General features: G+C 38.4%; 1 protein-coding gene across 8 annotated transcripts in view; it reads left to right on the top strand.

Annotated features, from left to right (window-relative positions):
* The window catches only part of LOC136854224 (uncharacterized), a 316,005-nt gene that overhangs the window by 226,420 nt on the left and 70,434 nt on the right, over nucleotides 1–19,151 (top strand). The window lies entirely within an intron of this gene.

Here is a 19,151-nt window from a genome sequence, read left to right as displayed (position 1 = left end):
CCGACCTTCAATTACCACACCTTCCAGGTAAAATTGTTCCCTCCCTAAGCCTTGTCCAGTCTCTCTGGCCTGGGCTGTTTGCGGTCAGCCACTTCGAAAGTTATGTCATTTATACCTGTTTTCGAGCTACCTCACTTTCGGGCATTTTCCCTCTCTCATGAATTGTAAATTACTTATGAGTGGACCGCATATTAATATTTATAGATAACGGTACAAGGAGGCTTAATCTTGCCACAGTCCATATTCACAAGTACGAGTGTCTGTACTTCAGTCCATTTTTCATTCACTCCTTTTGTACATCTCTCTCTCTCTCTCTCTCTCTCTCTCTCTCTCTCTCTCTCTCTCTCTCTCTCTCTCTCTCTCTCACACACACACACACACACACACACACACACACACACACACACACACACACACACACACACACACACACACAAACTGCCACCCTTGTGAGTAACGCTTGGCAACTGAAGTTTTTGACGAAAATTTCAAACATAACCCAAAAGTTAAGTGAGATGCTTTTATTGCAAAGACATTTGGTGTTTGAGATGTCAGATTTTATATAGATATATCACTTTATGACCTTTGGTATATGTTTTCGTCAAATTGCTTTCCAATTTGTTTTCTGGTGAGTCAAGACTTATAGACTTACTTTTTATTCATTTTTCATTTACGCGGGAAATCATTATCATCACATTCGTGCTCATCATCATTGTAATTATATTAGTAGTAGTAGTAGTAGTAGTAGTAGTAGTAGTAGTAGGTGATATTCCATACCTGAGACGTGGCAGTTCAAACACTTGAGACCATCATTTTAAGTGAATAAAACAGGAGTCATAATTCAAATTACTCCTCTTGTTATCATTAAATACTTGAGAAAGTTCATTAATAATAATAAAAATGAGAAAAAGAACTGAAATCGCTAAAAGTGACACGAGGAATGCCCTCAGCATATACGACCTTTCTCCCTCCGAAATAAATTCTTCTTTTTATTATGCGGTATTTTCATACAAACGACCTCTTGACCGAAAACGCAAGAATTTTTTCGTTAAGAAAATTTACTGGCAATTAAAGGCAACTGTTGATCATTTGTTTTTAATGGTTTTCAATTACACTAAATGAGGGTCACTGGGAAAAAATTAATTGCTCTCATTAGGGGAAAAAATTTCCTCTGGACCTGAAAACATAATTATAAGCGGCTTAAGAAAATGCTGGCTGATTGCTCTTTTTCTTTTCATTCTTTTGATATATTATTTTCGAATGAATTTCACTTTATTTTTTTTAAGCACCGTGACCTTAGATACTAATGTACACTCTAACATGTATTTTTTAATGGCTTTTAGTGTCGATTTAGAGGTCGATCGTGCATATTTTTGTCATTATTAGTATAATTTTGTCATTATATGTATATACATTATATATATATATATATATATATATATATATATATATATATATATATATATATATATATATATATATGTGTGTGTGTGTGTGTGTGTGTGTGTATATATATATATGTGTGTGTGTAATGTGTGTGCTTGTGTTGTTATACACATGCATTAAAATGCTTTGTACCACTAATATTGTTAGAAGATTTCGTCGTTGAACAGGATCTTAGAATAGTTTTTCAAATATTATCAGTATTGATTCATATCGAAAGTGCCTGTACGATTATGATTACCTTGCTGATGCTTCCCCGCCTCAGTGTTCCCACGATGCTTCCATTCAGTCTCCAGTCGCTCAGTCATGAGAATTCCGCGCTCTCATTTTGAAGATTCTTTTTTTTTTTTTATTGAAACATTTACACACTAGGTTGAATAATGTCTTCTCTCTACGTGGGTCATGATCTCTGCAGAGGTCCTGTGGTTGTGTTCTAGTCCTTTCAGCTTTCCGAAAAGCAGTGAAGATTCATAATTGAGAAGGAGCCATTTAATGTCAGGAGGATTCGTTTCCGACCGTAGGTTATAATTGTGGTCCTTCAGGAAAAGTTTCATGAAAATGTGAGCATTAAAATCTTTGAAATTGTCCGGATCCGGATTCGTATCAAGGTCGCCAAACTCAAATGATTTGCTTCCTTTTCGTTACTAGATTTATCTTCTGTGCTTTGAATTGTACCAAGCAGGATATCTTTTCAGCTTTAATGGGACCCGCGAAATTTAGTTGCTGTCTTAAACTGTATATTTCATTTTTATGCGTTAGACCGACAGGACGTTTGAAATAATGTCCTCCTCTACCTCATATTCTTGAGAGATCAGAAAGGAATGGGCCTTAATGGGTAAAATCTGAGAGAATTTAGCGTTAAACTTCACCGCGGGATCTCTAGTTTTTGCCTGCATTGTAAAACCAGCTTAGGAGAACTTAAAACATTGCATCTTCCTCCTGCCTACACCCTCAAACCAGTATTGCCAGTTTTGGAACTTCCTGCTCCGTTTTTGCGTAATTGTTATCAGCTGTCCCTTAACATTTCCTAATCCTGTCGGTATTCTCTGATCGATCTTTTGTTGTTGCTAAACATTCTTCAGTTTATAAATCCCAGGCTATTCACATTCCGCTTAGGAAATCCATTCTTTATGACAGTTCACTTGCTTTTGTTGAAGTAGTTTAGAACCACCAATTTGCTTCATTCAGAAACCTTGTTAATCAAAGTGATTTTGAGAAGCAGTTTTAACCAAGTCACTTGCAGCATTGCGCTGTCAGCTACACTTAGGATTTTAAAACTTTGCATTTTGATCATTCTGTCCGTAATTACGTTTAGAATTTATTAGCTAAAATTGTAGGTGCCATAATCTGCTAAGACCAGAAGTAAGCGCGTTGTAACCCCCTCTCTCTCTCTCTCTCTCTCTCTCTCTCTCTCTCTTTGTGTGTGTTTTTGCGTGCGCGCGCGTAGAGGCATTGAAAATATCGTGTATATGCACTCAGATATAATCTACAACATACCTTGACAGGGTGATAAGAATTTTTATGACTCTCTCTCTCTCTCTCTCTCTCTCTCTCTCTCTCTCTCTCTCTCTCTCTCTCTCTCTCTCTCTCTCACTTTTTTGAGTTAGTCATCTGTGCCAATTCAGGCGCATAAAAGAGATACTTACTAGGAACTGTGAGATACTGCATGGTTTTAAAAGGCATTTGAATGAATCTGTGGATGTTGTGTTACTTGCTCTTTAGCTGTAAAGAAAAAAAAATCAATCCACGTAGGTTGATAATTGTTGGTTGCTACATATTCTTGCCTCATTTTACGCCTGGTTCTGTGATAGCGTCCAAGGTTCTGGGAACATAAGTTATTATTATTATTATTATTATTATTATTATTATTATTATTATTATTATTATTATTACAGCAGCCCCTTTCAGATAGTAGTGTTGAAAATGACAGCTGTTTTGCCTGCATGGATCTTAAACAGTCTTGTTTGTTTTTCTCTTTAGCTACTCTCTTCTGCAGGTAGACTGTGCAGTCATTGTCCAAAGAACACTAGGAAGCATCGTAGGATAAGATTTTTTTTTATTTTTAATTAATCTAAGTTTTTTTTAAGGTGCAACTTATCAAGGTCGCACGGGAATGACGGTAAGGGAGAATGAGTTCTTTATATGCGTGGGAAGATGGTTCACAGGCAGTTTTCTGATGCCCTTTGGGCAATAACTAAAGACCCTACCTGGAGAAGAGAACCATCCGATAAGATGAACGAAGTCAAATTGATATTATTCTTATTATCGATTACTGCACTGGAATCAGCACCCTGGCGAATAAGGAAACATACTCCATGATTTATGTGTCGTAATGTATTCATGCGTTGGTTAAGCCATGTTTTCATGTTTGGAATGTAACAGATGCATATCGTGTGTGTAACAAGATTAGCCTGCGGATTATAAACTTCACGTTAAGTACCTTGGACAGAGCTTCCAGATGATGCTAATAGTTATTTTTTATCGTTTAGGTGCACTAGAGAAGATCATGTCAGTTCGATTGTGTAGTTAACAAAGAGATGCGAAAACAAAAACCTCCCGTCTTCAAAAAATTATTGAAAATTATGAGATTTTTGAGATTTGAGGCCGCGCTGCGCCACATGTTCTCAGTAAGCCAAATAAAGGTACTGCATTCGCCCCAATACACCCATGAATGGGATGATCATAATAGGTACTTGGGTGTAATCTATGCAGATGTGATGTGCGACCTTTTGACTCCATTCAAAAGCTTTCGTGACGTTGCATGGAGACTGGGCTGGACTGACCTCTCCTGCAATGTTGACCCCTGGCCACACCTATCCAAGGTCAATGGTGGGCTGTGGTCGACTGTTGCCCCCTTACCTCCTTTTTAGGCAAAATCCTATTCTCTCTCTCTCTCGCTCTCTCTCTCTCTCTCAAAAATCGTGATTGCCTAAGATTATCTTTCCCGTAGTAATTACGTGGCTAGCATTTAGATAAATGGATTATGGATGATTATCTAATGCCATTTTGCATCATGTTTTATTGTATTCAAGAAAATATTAAATGAAATGCAATGTAAAGTTCAGATCACAAAGACCCGGATGTAAGACAGCATAGCACTCTTCTGGGGTCAATTCTGAATATTCCCTCTCAAGCAGATTGTTTGAGACAGTTTCTGGGCGCAAAATTTCTAATCCTCCCCTACCCCCCAACCACAGTTTTTTTTAATCACTGTTGCTGCTCCCTCAAATAGTACTTACAATATAATTATATGTACTCATTTATATTTATCATATTTCTCATTATTGACAGATGTAAAGATCATTTGTTTACATACCATCTCGAGGAATTCATTTTCCAATGATAATTTTCTCCCAATTATATGCATGTCTATAGATGCAAAGTTTATATTTATAACTGTAAACATATATATATATATATATATATATATATATATATATATATATATATATATATATATATATATATATATAAGATTTAACAGTATTTTAGCATAAAAACAAATACTAGAAACAGAGAAGTAGTCCATTCAAGATGGGTAAGTTAGATGTCCCATTACATGTGTGGTGCAATCAATACTGTTTCCCTTATGTAATAATTTTGATAGAATTTTCGTATTAAAGTAAAATTAATTTTGTTAATCATTGATAAACATACTATTTCCTCAAAGTGGAGGCAAAAATAATTTCTAAATAGATTACGTAGAATATTACGTTCCTGTCCCAGGAACATAATCTGCGGCACCACTCACCATCTCGCCACCAAATATTGTATCATCAGGAACCTATTATTGACAGTAAAATTGGGTCGCGCATGTTGGTTGCCAATTTTGCCGCGTTTATATAACTCCAAATATCGGCTCCTCGGTGCAAACTTCGGCAGCAAAAGGGTAAAAATTGGCACAAAACGTGCTCGCGTGGTGCTGCTTTCAGCGCTCGGTTTGGCGTCCCTCTGCGCCCGTTCGAAATATGGAATGCCGTCTGGAATTCGACCGGTCTGTTCGCTGGCTTCAACACTCACATCTGAAGTTGGGTACAGCTGCTGATTCATCCTCCTGGGAACAGTATCTCCTCTTCTGGACAACGACGTAACACTTCGATTACTGCCACGATAAGGCTGACGAGTCGGCCGTGTTGCATTCATTTCCAGCTGTCTGTCGTTCTCGTTTTTGTTGGCGTCGCTTTTGGGGAGGTCAGGAAAGCGTAGGTGTTGTGTCGCTTCGTAAACTCGAGATGATGATGACATGGTCCGGCTGAAAAAGGTTGCCTACCGTGGGCGTCGTTTTCTCTCTCTCTCTCTCTCTCTCTCTCTCTCTCTCTCTCTCTCTCTCTCTCTCTCTCTCTCTGATACTATTGCTGGCTTTTATTGATCCCGATGTCATATTTAATATAGAAACAAGGAGAAATTTTACCCTGAAATGTCAATTTTTTCCCCAGTAATCATCACTGGATTGTGGATGTACATTTTTTATTTTGGGTTCTTTTTGTTAAGTTGATATATCTTGATCGTTATTGGCTTCATTAACGATTTTTCATGGCTGGCTCATCATTGATAATTACATATATTCAAGTTTCGTGATCTGCTTCGTATGTGTATATATATACATATGTGTGTGAGTGTACATATATAATGTGTGTGTTTTCTAGATGTGGAATCCTAATAAAGTAATCACGCCCTCTCGTCGAGTGAAACAAATGATAGAGCGAACGTCTCTCATCCCCTTCTTTGGAGTTCTGTATTATAATGAACTCATTTCACTTGTGTTTATTATCTCTTTCCAGAATGGCTTCATTCACGAGGAGCTCTTTAATAATTGCCTGGACGACATGAATCGCTTCTAAGTGAGTCTCCCCAGCTTATGGCGATGAGTATCTTGGAGCGAGTTTGTCTCGGCTAGTGTGTGTGTGTGTGTGTGTGTCCTTATTCTGCCTGACGATAAGCTTCCAGGAACTGTTCGCTTCTGGATTTGACTTATTCAATATTCAGCAAAGAATCATTCAGATCGGGTAACACGTTTGGACGTTGCCAAATTCGGCTATTTTTAGAATACCCTACTGACGGGTCGAGGTTAGAAACTGGTGTTGTTGGTGCAAGTGCACGTGTTAGGCTCTTGAACGATATGTTACCTGACAAACAGCTGACAGACTCAAGTCTAGATCAAATGTTTTCCTGTCATTAGTTTGTAAATTCGCAAAAATATTTTCTGCGAATACATTTTTTTATTCCTGTAATGTTTGACAATGAATTGCCCGTTAAATATCTTAAACATTGGTGTTTAGTTACATTCCGGTCTTCAAAATTTCGCCGTAAGGTTAAATGTGATTTTAAAATGGTTTATGATCTATGGTTTCACAAAGGAATGAACACTTTTATTAATTTCAAAAAAATGTTTAATCTAAGTGATTTCAAATGAGAAGTAATCTTTGGATAAGTAATGTCTTTTGGAAAAAGACATTAGTATTTACCGTTGTAAAAGCATTCTCACTGCATTCTTATTATATATCAATTTGTCTCTATCTATCTATCCATATATATATATATATATATATATATATATATATATATATATATATATATATATATATATATATATATATATATATATATATATATATATATATATATATGACAGTATCTTTTTGTCCTTTCATATATTTGTGCGTTCATTTGATCAAAGGATTAAAGGTGAAAGTTTGTTTAGCTACCTGTGGTCTTTGATATATATCTTAAGAGGGATATGTTTATGCATTAATGGTAGTAGTTTGCTCACGGGGACTTGCTCTAACTTATATTGCATATATTCTTTTATTTCTTATTACCTACAATATATTATTCTTCAGTGTTTCCTGCTGGGAGATAGCGAAAGCTTGTTTGAATTTAGCTCTGAAATATGAAAATAATATCTGATGTGTTGGAATGATCAGCATACCATCAAGAGAAGACATTTAAAGCAACCTAACGTGAAGGAAAAAGATGATACAATTTGCTCATGGTGTGCGAGAGCAATTATTCTTCCATCCAAACTTGGCTCAGTCCTTGTAGCACCCCATTGCTTTATCATGTCCCCACGCAATTTTACATCGAACACTTTCCGAATGAGGTGCAGCTCTAAATGTTGCACATGAAATATCACCAGGAGTCGAACAATATAGTGTCTATTATATTATCTCTCTCTCTCTCTCTCTCTCTCTCTCTCTCTCTCTCTCTCTCTCTCTCTCTCTCTCTCTCTCATAGGTTTGGTACAAGAATTGTTTATGGGCTGAAATTATGTTTTCCTTTATATATACAGTATATATATATATATATATATATATATATATATATATATATATATATATATATATATATATATATATATATATATAATTTGTATATATATACATATAATTTGTGTAACTTTTCCTCTTCGTACTAAAAAATATGGTTACGGACCTGTTATACTATAATCCTTATCCTAGTTCTTTTCTCTCTACGAGGAACACAAGGACAGCTAAGAACGCGACAGAAATCTGGTGTAATCGGCACAATACAAAGATGTTTCGTAGACAAAACGAAACTTAAAAAAATAAAATACAAAGAGACGTCGCAAGCTAAATGAACGCGAAGAAGAAGCGTCACAAAGCATAAATAAAAAACATCTAGAAACACTGTAGGCGAGAAGAACTTGACAAAGAAGTGTTGTGTGCCTAAAAACGCAAGCGAAAAGGGACCCAGGCTCAGAAGACTGAGCCGAAGAACGTCGTAGGCGGTTATTGATGCCTCCATAGCATAGGTTGGTTTGTAGAAGGCGTAATGGCCACTTATCTCCTCTGCTGATTGGTCCTGTCCATTATCTGAAGGCTTAATGAAAGCGGTTCCACGCGAAGGGCGTAGGCGTCATTTCTTGAGATGGGTCTGGTCATTTCGGTTCCCATGAACAAGTGTAACGTTATAAACGGTATTTATGAACGATTTCGATAAGCAAATGTATAGATTGAGTAGTCACAGTGAGGAAATGTGTATAAACGATATTTGTGAACGATTTCGATAAGCAGTTGTACAGATTGATTAGTCACAGTGAGGAAATGTAGATGTTTTTGTGTTTGTACGAATGCATTCTTCTGACCGTGCATAAGGAGCTACAACTTGAAGATTATCTTGCAGCAACGTAATATCCTTCCCCACCTCTATCTGTCTCGTATTGTTTCGAAAAAGCGAATAGATGCAACAATACTGTATATTAGAAGCTTTGTTGTTATAGTTTATGTAGGGCGCACTTTCGTAATAGTTCATCTTTATCCCTCTTGATGCATTACTGCAAGTCCTCTTTTGGCTTCAAGGTGCCTTTAGAAATATCTGGCTGGCAATCCAAGAGAGTCCGACAGAGAGAGAGAGAGAGAGAGAGAGAGAGAGACTGATGGCAAGGATAGGGGAGGCAAGTGACTTTTTGTGTAAATGAATGTCGTGTGGGAGGCAGTTTTGTCTTCATCAGAGGTTTGCTTATTTTCGCAGTCTCTTAGTGCATTGCGCTGTGATTTTGTTCCTGGGTGGATGCACGTTGAAAAGAACATTTACAATTCCAATGTCGTCCATAGGGAATGGTTACGGGACGGAGGTTTCGTGTTTGTGGTAGAATTAGACTAGCTATACCGCTAGCCACTCGATCATCGAAATTAGGCAGCGTTGGGTTGTTCAGTTGATAGGTGACCATCGTGGAAATCCAGACAGCCTCGGCATGTAAGGATTTTGCGCATCCAATGAGTAGGGCGTAGGGTTAGCAACTTCATGCCGTAAATGCATGTTGAAAATCGGAAGGATAACACCTTCAGGCTCTGAGGGAAAGTTATGAATTGGTTGAGTTTTGTCGGGATAAAATCCATAAGTAACACTGCAGAGGCTTTTTGAAGATTTACTCTAAATTACACAAAGAAAAAATGTTCCAGATATTGCATAACCATTACTGGCTTGTGTATATTTATTGCCTGGTTACTGTTAAGTGGTTTTACATTAATACATTTTTTAGATAAACAATGACATAATTATAGTTAATGTAAATTATGACTCTTAGTTTATTGGTTTTCTTGACACCATTATTTTTCCTTACTCCTGTTAGTGAACTGTGCATAAAAATAGAATTTCGCTAAAGATAATTTTGAATAACCAGAATTTGAGAAAAGATAATTTTGAAATGAAGGGTTTGCCGCCTCGATTTTTTCCATCTTTGTTGTTCCGTGGTCATAACGTTCCTCCCGAGATTGCCTCAAAGCAGCTGCCTACCGAAGTGTGCGGTGCTCATCCTGTTGGGTGCCGCTTAACCTTAGCCTTTGTGAGGTGAGGGCCGTGTTGGAGTTGAGACATTGTGCTGTCTGTCCGCTTGCAGTTCTTGTCTTTCAGGTGCGCAGTTCGGAAAAGAAGTTTGGCCATGTCGGTTGTAGTATGCGCTTGTTTTTTTTTTCCCCAGTTCTTCCATGTAGAATGGGTAGACACTGGTAAAAAAGGCATTTTGAAGGTCATTGCTTCTTTTTAGCTCATGAAATCGTTTTAAATTTCTTTTTACAGTAATGCCCGTTAGAATACTGTGTACAATGGATACTTTGTACTGTATATTCGTGCACATTTCCAAAAACTCAATTTATATTATGTGCGCATACACATGTACGTATATGTGTGTGTATATATATATATATATATATATATATATATATATATATATATATATATATATATATATATATATATATATAATCTCTTGAAAAAGGATAAGCACTTAATACACATTTTAAAGTTCTTAACAAATTCTCTCTCTCTCTCTCTCTCTCTCTCTCTCTCTCTCTCTCAAGCAATATTACATTAGACTAAATTTGGATAAATGAGGTGCATTAGTCAGAAGGAATTTTTTGCAGGTGCATAATGCAGTCCTCATTTCCAGACGCCATATAAAGGTAAGCATAAGTGCGTACGTGTTCTTGAGTCTGTGTTGCGTTTTTATGTCCGATCAGATTTGGCCCTCCATAATTTAGGCTTTATTTAAGGACTATAAATTATGAGTCTCCCTGTTGGGGGTCATCTTTAAAGTGGTAGAATTACCACCCTTGATGAATGATACCTTGTGCAGGTGGCTGAGCAAATCGAATGCCTGTGCAATTATTTGCAACAGCATATACATATATATACAAATATATTCGTAATTGTGGGTTTAATTTTGCTTTATTTTTTCTTAAAGATTTTATTGGATTTATGATAATACACTTGAATGTATGTTGTGCTTGTCTTTGAAGAAGTTACCGCATGACTGTAGGTAGATCATTTTAATACTCTTTGTTTTCTGTGAACCGAGTCTTTGGCCTGTTGGCATCAAAATCTTATGTTGCAATAACAGAGTTGAGTAGGGTGTACCTTTTTATTTGACAGATATCTTTTACGCTTATATGAAGATTGGTGAGTAAAATTATAGTTCAGCGTCATTTGTATTTAATTTTAAATTCCAGCTGTTCAGAAGAAAATGGAAAAGGGATAGTTTTTAGTTTACTAAAACGATTGCTACGACCAACGATCACAGAAGGCGAATTTATGGCGGCGTTGGAGGAGATGAAAGAGACGAAGCGGGTGTTTGCGGCCGAGAGTAGGATGATAAATGGATCTGGATGGATCGAACAAATCCTGCTGTTTTATCATGCTATAAAAGGTTCGTGGAGGGGTGCCCCAAGTGAGGGGGTGCTCCCACGGGCCCCTGCCTGTCGGGCGTATTTATCCCCCTTGTGCCATAACGGGTGGGGCTTCAATCTTCTTTAAAAGGTGATGCTCTTGCGTGATATCGCTTGTATAATATGGATTTACGATAGCTGCTGCATAATGCGGAATTAATGAGCTAGTTCCCGAGTGCTACTGCACAACGCGGAAACGCCGGCGTCCCAAGTCTCCTGTGTTGATTGTCCGCTCGAGACTATTTGTAGTCAGAATTGAATGTGGGGATAAAACGTGATTTTTAGTCATTGCTTTGCTATGACTTACGTGTTTGTGTGTCCTTTGTCGGTTGCTGCGTTCGTTGCGTAGTAAGATAGAGATGAAATAATATGGCATTTGTAGTGTAAGGCTTTTTAGGATGACATTGCGTATTTACTGCAAAAATATAGTCCGCGTCGTGATTTATTTGCTTGTTCAAATGACTGATCCATCCGTACCGGTGTTGTGATTCAGGGAGAACTTCCGCAATGTTGTTGCTACTCATTTCCATTTCTCTTTAGAATTGAACCGGAGGCCGACGTCTCCCTGGGAGGCGCTTCCCCATGAAACCCGAGAATCAATTTTTGTCCAGACATCTGGTAACAAGAGAAGGACATCGAGGGGTTTTTACCTTCGATCGAACCCTCAGTGGACTTGGCTTATGCCACATCTGCGACGCGCGAGATATCACCATAGTAACCGAAGATGCTTGGGAAAAAGGTTTAGTGTTACATGTGGTTGAGGGAGAAGGAGAAGGAGGAGGTTCGGGTATGTTTAGGCCTATGGTGCACAGCATCGGTAAATAAGCGGAGATGGATGCGCGCCCATGTCGTGGGTGTTACGTGAGGTGTCTTGGTCGGCCGCTGCGATGCATAGTTGAGGCAGCTTTTGGGCAACTGCGCTCCTCAGCTTTCCTTTTTTTTTTTTTTTGTTGTTTATCTTCGCTATGGTATTCATTTTCCCCCGTAATGGGCATTATAATCAAAAGATCACCGTCTTTTTTGCCGCTGTTTGGTTTTGAATGCACTTGTATTTTCGTGATTTCGAATGTGAGCGATCTTATTACACTTTCTCCTTCACTCTCTTTCATATCTAAGGTCGCGATGTGAACGTCATTCATTCATTCATTCTGCGATGTATTTTTCCTCTAGGAAATATTATTTCCAAGAATCGGTGCTATGCGAGACCGCGCCGCGGCCTGGTCGGAGGGCGGAGGAAGGACACCAATTTGTCATTTTCATCCCGTATCGTGTGTCGGCTGTTCGTAGCGAACGAAATGTTTTAGTGATAGTTATGCCGGGGTAAATGGATTCCGTGGGAGAATGTCTGCCTTTGTATCGCCAGTGATCGGGTTATGACAGATGCGATGCGGGATGAGAGAGAGAGAGAGAGAGAGAGAGAGAGAGAGAGAGAGAGAGAGAGAGAGAGAGAGAGGTTTAAAAGGCTATCTATACTAAACGAGTTATTGCTATTCTTTTAAAATTTATTATTACCACTGATGCAGCTACTCAAACATTATTATTATTGTTTTTTTTTTTAATAAAATAAGCAGATAGTACTGCCTAGTGTTGTTGATACTAAACCACTTCTTTGGCGTTTTGAAGCTGACCAGTGAAACACCAGGCCAATGCAATGGCACAGTGGTAACATATTTCTAGGCATACTCGGATGTATATTCAGTTCCTTTCCTTTTGTGTTCTCTTTGTTTGATAGGATATAGCGGATGGTGGGCAGTTCATCTCCTCAAAAAGTTGTAATTATTATTATTACTATTCAAAGTGGGTCAAGCAGTTAAGATCAGTAACTCGTGGACAAGCTTCCATAGAACAGAATAACCTTATAAAAATAAGGCAGACAAAATTAATAAATGATGGTGATTCAACAAAAGAGTTGAACTTATTCACCTATTAGCCGGAAGTGAAAAACTGAACCGGGAAACTAAGGTAACTAATGGCACCTCAGAATAATATTAACTACTTACATGAACACACACCAACATGAGCAAACAATTCGTTTGGGTAAGTTAATGTAATGTATTGCTTCACTCTAGAAAGTCAGGCCTGAGCCATAGTGAAATGTGCTGAAGGATTTAGCGGCGTTTGCTAAAGGTTCCAATATCCCTTTAATATTTCGACAATGGACAGGGGTCCGGAAGAAGGCGACAATGAGCCTGGTTGACACCATGAACTTGTTATATCGAATTTCTAGATTATCAGAGGTACTTGATTGTAAAAATAAATGTGAGCTTGGAAGTGAATTTTGTGAAATTACACCAATAGGGAAAAACATGGCTATTCCCAATGCCTAGTCATGTCACGTGAGAGCTTTGGAACCGCCTAATGGATTTTATCTGGTTGTGGTCCACGTTATTGAGTTATCCTGTTGTATAGCTCCTTCCATTTGTCACCAGCTGTCTGCCCAAGGCACTGAACGAATTGTGGGCTCTCTAATGTGTGGGTTACTATGGCTGTGCGTCATTTGTCATAAACCATATTAGTTTAGAATGACGTGAAGATAATTGATTTTATTTAAGTTCACTTAACTAACCGTTTTTGTCTAAGAAACAAGGCAAGAGTTCTGACGTGATTTGCAAGAGTGATTTTGACGCCTCGCCAATGAAATTTATATAGCATTTTCCACAAAGTAGCTTAATTTGTAATTTGTAATAGTCAGCGGTGATTGATGTATATTAGCTTTAGCTGATTTTGCGTAAGCATAGGCGTTCGCTCTTTGGAGCAGTATTTAAATAGTGGTCTTGCATGTAAATGGAATATTGGTTAACAGAAATAGGTAAAAATGACACGGTTGTGTCCGAACCCCTTTAAACATTCTTGGAAAGGAAATGAAGACAGAAATGTGCGAGAGAGAGAGAGAGAGAGAAATCTAATTTTAAGACTTGATTGCAAGCTCTGTTCAACTATAAAGTTTATTTTGTTGTTGTAATACAGATAGAATGCACATGCTGCCGGTTTTACAGCTTATCTAATGGCCCCTGAAGTATGCGTATTCTGTTGTGTGGAAGCTTGCCCTAGCAGCTCATGGATGGCCGATATTGCGCTTGCTCTGAAAGAGTTTGTGTGTTGTAATTCACTGTAATAATAATTTTTGCATCCAAAAATCTGTTTGCCCCTCTGCAAAATTATGAAACGATTCTGATCTCACATATTGCGGTGGGAAAGCTCTGCAATAGATTATCACTTTATAGGAGAATAATGGTTTTAATCTTGCACTAATTCCTCCATCAGTGGCTTTTTTCTCTGTTTCCTCCCCTCTGTTAGAGAGGGCCCTTTGATGGCTATGGGGCGTTTATGTCAGTTTTACCACTTGTGAACACAAGGGTCTTGACCAAGGGCGTTTTTGAAGCGAGGGGAATCTACCACCATAGGAAGAGGGGAATGATTTTTTTTTTTTTTTGACGCAGTGTCTGCTTCCTTTGTTTTATTCAGTTAGTGTTGGTGGTCATTCGTCGCTTTTCTCCTTGGTCTTTATATTTTTCTCTTATTTTTTTCTATATTACCTTCGTTATTGTAGTTTGTTTAGCAGCTATGGTTTTCCCACAGGGTCATCCGTATTCAGTTGCATACCAAGTTCTCACATGATACTAAATCTCTCTCTCTCTCTCTCTCTCTCTCTCTCTCTCTCTCTCTCTCTCTCTCTCTCTCTCTCTCTCTCTCTCTGTTTTTCATTTATCCATACACACACTGGTTTGCTCTGTCAATAAGGAGAGGCTGTATTATTAGTGCTGTTAGTGTTCTTCCCACATGGTCCACCAGGCCTCATCTTTTGAGTGATGGACCATTGAGAGAGAGAGGAGGACCGACGAGGGGAGAAGGCAGTCGGTCCAGGCGGTCGTGTTTGCTCTTAGTTTCCTTTTATCCGTCATTTTTCGTTGGCCCCTTTCCATGTATTTTCTTTCTATCTTCTTCATTTGTGCCTTACGAACTGTGAACAAAGACCTTTATGATTATTATTATTATTATTATTATTATTATTATTATTATTATTATTAACGACACATTGTTTTGATTCATGTGAAGGATATTGTATGTTTTACCCCAGTCTCTCAGTTTTCCTCTGTCAGATGTACTCAGGACACAATCTGCCTTTCCAGGCTGCTCTAGGCGCAAGAGCCGTGCCAGCTTAAGGTTGGCTTTATAAAAAAAAACCAGCAAAGCATTCTGCAAGCAGCTTGAATGGTATAGTGTTTTTCTTTCATCCTCTGTGAAGACAGGGTCTATTGTTAATTATCGAATGAAAACACGACTTCCTTCTGTCGTCAAACTCCCGTGATGAATTGTCATACATTGCCCGTTGTCAAATTGTCTAAAATTGAAAGTGAATGAAAATGTCATTTAATTAAATGCTTCATTTCCTTAATTCAGGTAAAATCGTCATTGTTGGCTAGTTTTGACCCACTAATAATTATAAAATAATATCAATTAAAATGGACATTTATAATGGCTGGATGAATTGAATGTTTATAATTTGGTAGATGGATGCAAGTTCGGAGAGGAATTCTATCACTCATCATTCATATATATTCAGCTCATCATCATTTTTATGCTCACCTTCAACTAAAACTAAATTGTTGTATCATAAGAAGTGACGTCGGATCTCTTTGTGGGTTTATCCTGAGGTGAAAGTTTATCGCATTCTGAATTTTTACATCTTATAGAAAGAGTGGGACCTCACTGTATGCGCTAATTGTTAGGTATAATTGGATGTTTTCGTTAGTACTTTATAATTACAGGAAATTCATCCGTTCGCAAGGAAGATGTCAACGAACTCAATCAAACGAAATTTTACGTGTGTAACGAATAGGAAAAAAATTTCTCTGGTAGTACAAAAAAAAAAAAAAAAAAAATAAACAACCAAAATCGTGGCATGTGGACGGAAGACGCATAATGATTCTATTTCAACTTCATCCAATTCTAATTCCGATGAGGTAAACAGGAAAGACTTACAGAAAATATACGATTACCAAGCTGTCGTTTATCAGGGTATGTGATGTTTCTGTATATTATCGACGAACACCTACACGACCGCGTTGGTGGGTGTGCGCCTGCGCCGGCAATGGTGTGTGTGTGTGTATGTGTGTGTGTGTGTTTGCGGGAATTTCGTTTAAGCTGTCTGAAAATATCATGACTTGTGCATTACCTCTATGGTCTGGTTGGCCATAAAAATCGTGGGCTAGATGCCTTTCCACACACCATATAATGTTTAGTGATTTTGTCTTCCTGTGTTTTATTGCTCCTTTGTCTCACTTCTTATGGAATGTTATGGCAGCCCAGTTGTTTAGGTTCAGAGAATAAAAGTTTAGTTCTTTTTTGGCAAACGTTCCCAGATAATATAAAGTGACTGTCCACAAAATATTGGCGAAAACTTTTTCACAGAAAAGTACTGTATCTTATTACAGATGTGAGGGTATCACTACCAAGTGTTTCGTAAATTTGACCGCTTTTGGTATATTGTTTTCCGCTTGGTTGTCAGTAGTATCTCTAAGATTTTTTTTTTTTATCTTACTGACGCAATTGTCTGATGAAGTGGCGGTTCTTTTTCCTGAGAAAAGTATGAATTTTAGGCTATTATTTCCTTCTAGGTCAAATCTTATGATTTCTATTTCTGTATGAGGCATACTGTATTGCCTTAAATGCCTGTGCCTCCAGAGTGAGTGTGCTATTCGTTTTGCAGACGCGTCTTATTCTTACTGTTCTGTCATTTTACTCATGATTCTGTGGAAGCATGATAAGTTAATGGCCTCTGTGACATGCTCCATATGACCACGTGCACATTGTGAATATTACTAATAGATAAAATCAAGGCGCTATTATTAGTTGTGTGAGAAGTGCATGCACAAAATATATTATTGGAATAATTAAGCAACGTAAGAATCGTATCAGAGAGGCAGATCTAAAAGCTGTGAGAGACTTGTTGCGGAGTGCAGCTTGGCATCTCGATCTCAGGGACCTTGACCTTCTGGGCTGAGGGCTTGAATATCCAAACGATTGCGAGTCTTCATGCCGACCTTCCAGCCAGATCTACGATAAAAGCTGAAAGAGGAGAGGGAGGGGAAGGAAGGGGTGGGTGGGTAGTGAGGGTCTAGTTATTCTTACCATAATCATCTTTGGTTCCAGGTCCTTATGTGGCGAGAGGATCCTGTTGTCGGTGGGACTGTTCCATTGCAATCCTCGGGCTGTACTGTTGTTCACCTGTCAGCGATAATGCTTCTCTTATTTTTAAACGATTCTGTCTGTTTGTTATTGCTGTTCGTAAATGATGAGGATGGCGAAGGTGATAAATGGTCTCTTCGTGTGAATACACAACGATAATCAATTTGTTCTGGACAGAATGCACTATGTCTCTGGACCTTTATTAAGTGTTTTCTGATACTTTTTTGCTCTTTCATATGAAGAATCGAGTTTTTTTTTATCTTGTCGAGTATGTTTATTATGTTGGATATTGGTAACAAATAGTTTTGGACATATATGACAAATGAAATATCTGTAAATAATGTCCAAATCCAAATCCAAATAATAACTTGCCCGCGAAGTGTTGGGACCAATCAAAAAGAATTCTCTCTCTCTCTCTCTCTCTCTCTCTCTCTCTCTCTCTCTCTCTCTCTCTCTCTCTCTCTCGTAAGATTTTGGATTTCACATTACTGTATAATGCACTATGGTGTGTTTCTTGGTGGACATTACGCCATGAGTACTTTAAACTTACTAAAGATGACATTGCTTTGAATTTACCTCAATAAAATGATTGTGAAGCTTTGATGCCGATATATATTTCTTAAAAACATTAATGAATAGGTGAAGCAGTGATTAATTGAAATCATTTGTGATGAAATATCTGGAGATTATGGTGCGTGGAATTTAAAAGTTACCGGTTTGTTTCCACACTTCTTAGTTGTGATGTTGCCTCTGTGTGACAATCTTATCACTTATCATAATCCAGTGTGGACTTTTGGATATTCGTAACCTCCTGTTTTCTTATATGTTTCTTGTATGTTCTGAGATGCTCACCAACAAAGGAAACCCACATTAACAAACGTTGATTTATATTTCTTTTATATATTTTGAGGAAGGAAGAAAACAAGACGTCGTCCCGTCAACCCGAGTGACCCACACAGTCAGAGGCTGTGGCCTGTACATCCATTATTTGTTGACACAGCCTCTAAGGTTGTTTACTAAAAGCCCCGCCGGGGTGGATTCACCTCCTGAGGAGGTCCCCTCCTACCAGTGATTGGCTCGCGTGGGAACGTGGGTACCCGGGGCCCAAAGGGGGTAACACGCCCCACGCTGTTTTTGCCCCAACAGTCTTTGGAAGTCTTTGTTTCTTTGTCGTGATTTGGTTCATGGCAAACTTGTTTGCAAATTGTACGGTTTTTAGTTCAACTCGGGTTTCCTTTGTGGCGTTAGAGTGGTATGGCTTGTCGGGTACTCGCGGAAAGCCAACTGGAAAATCATGATAACTAACGGAACTAAACAGTGTAATCTGAAATGATCATGCCGTATTTGATGGCGGTTGCGAGATCATTCAAAATACCTGATTGCGTCATGTTAACAGCGATTACGTTAGCGAGTCGTTTGAATGCTGTGAACCTGCCCCGTTACACCCCGACGTGCCGTAATCCGTTTCAATCAAGAACTGGCCTTTTCGCTTTCAAACTCATCGGTTGTCGGGGGTGGGGGGGCGCACACCACTTTGCCCACACAGTCTGACCAACGATGAACTCGAGTGACAGAAAGCTTAAGCAGACCTTGAAATTAAAGGCACGATTGAGTTTGTTCTCATCTCCACCTTGATTGGCCTCGTAGTCTTTGAACGGTGAGGTAACAGGGATGTTGATATTGTACAGGTTGCTTGGTTGTGTTACAGTCGAACTGACAGTGATTGAATCGTTACAAGTCACGGCAGAGGTTATTTACCATTAGTCAGCACATCGACACGCGGTGTCGAAATATATCATGGCTTTTTAGTTTACGACGTCTCGTATGCTTGCTATG

Source organism: Macrobrachium rosenbergii, chromosome 28, assembly GCF_040412425.1.
Source record: "Macrobrachium rosenbergii isolate ZJJX-2024 chromosome 28, ASM4041242v1, whole genome shotgun sequence".
Taxonomy (NCBI): Eukaryota; Metazoa; Arthropoda; class Malacostraca; order Decapoda; family Palaemonidae; genus Macrobrachium; species Macrobrachium rosenbergii.
This window is presented reverse-complemented; position numbering and strand designations above follow the sequence as displayed.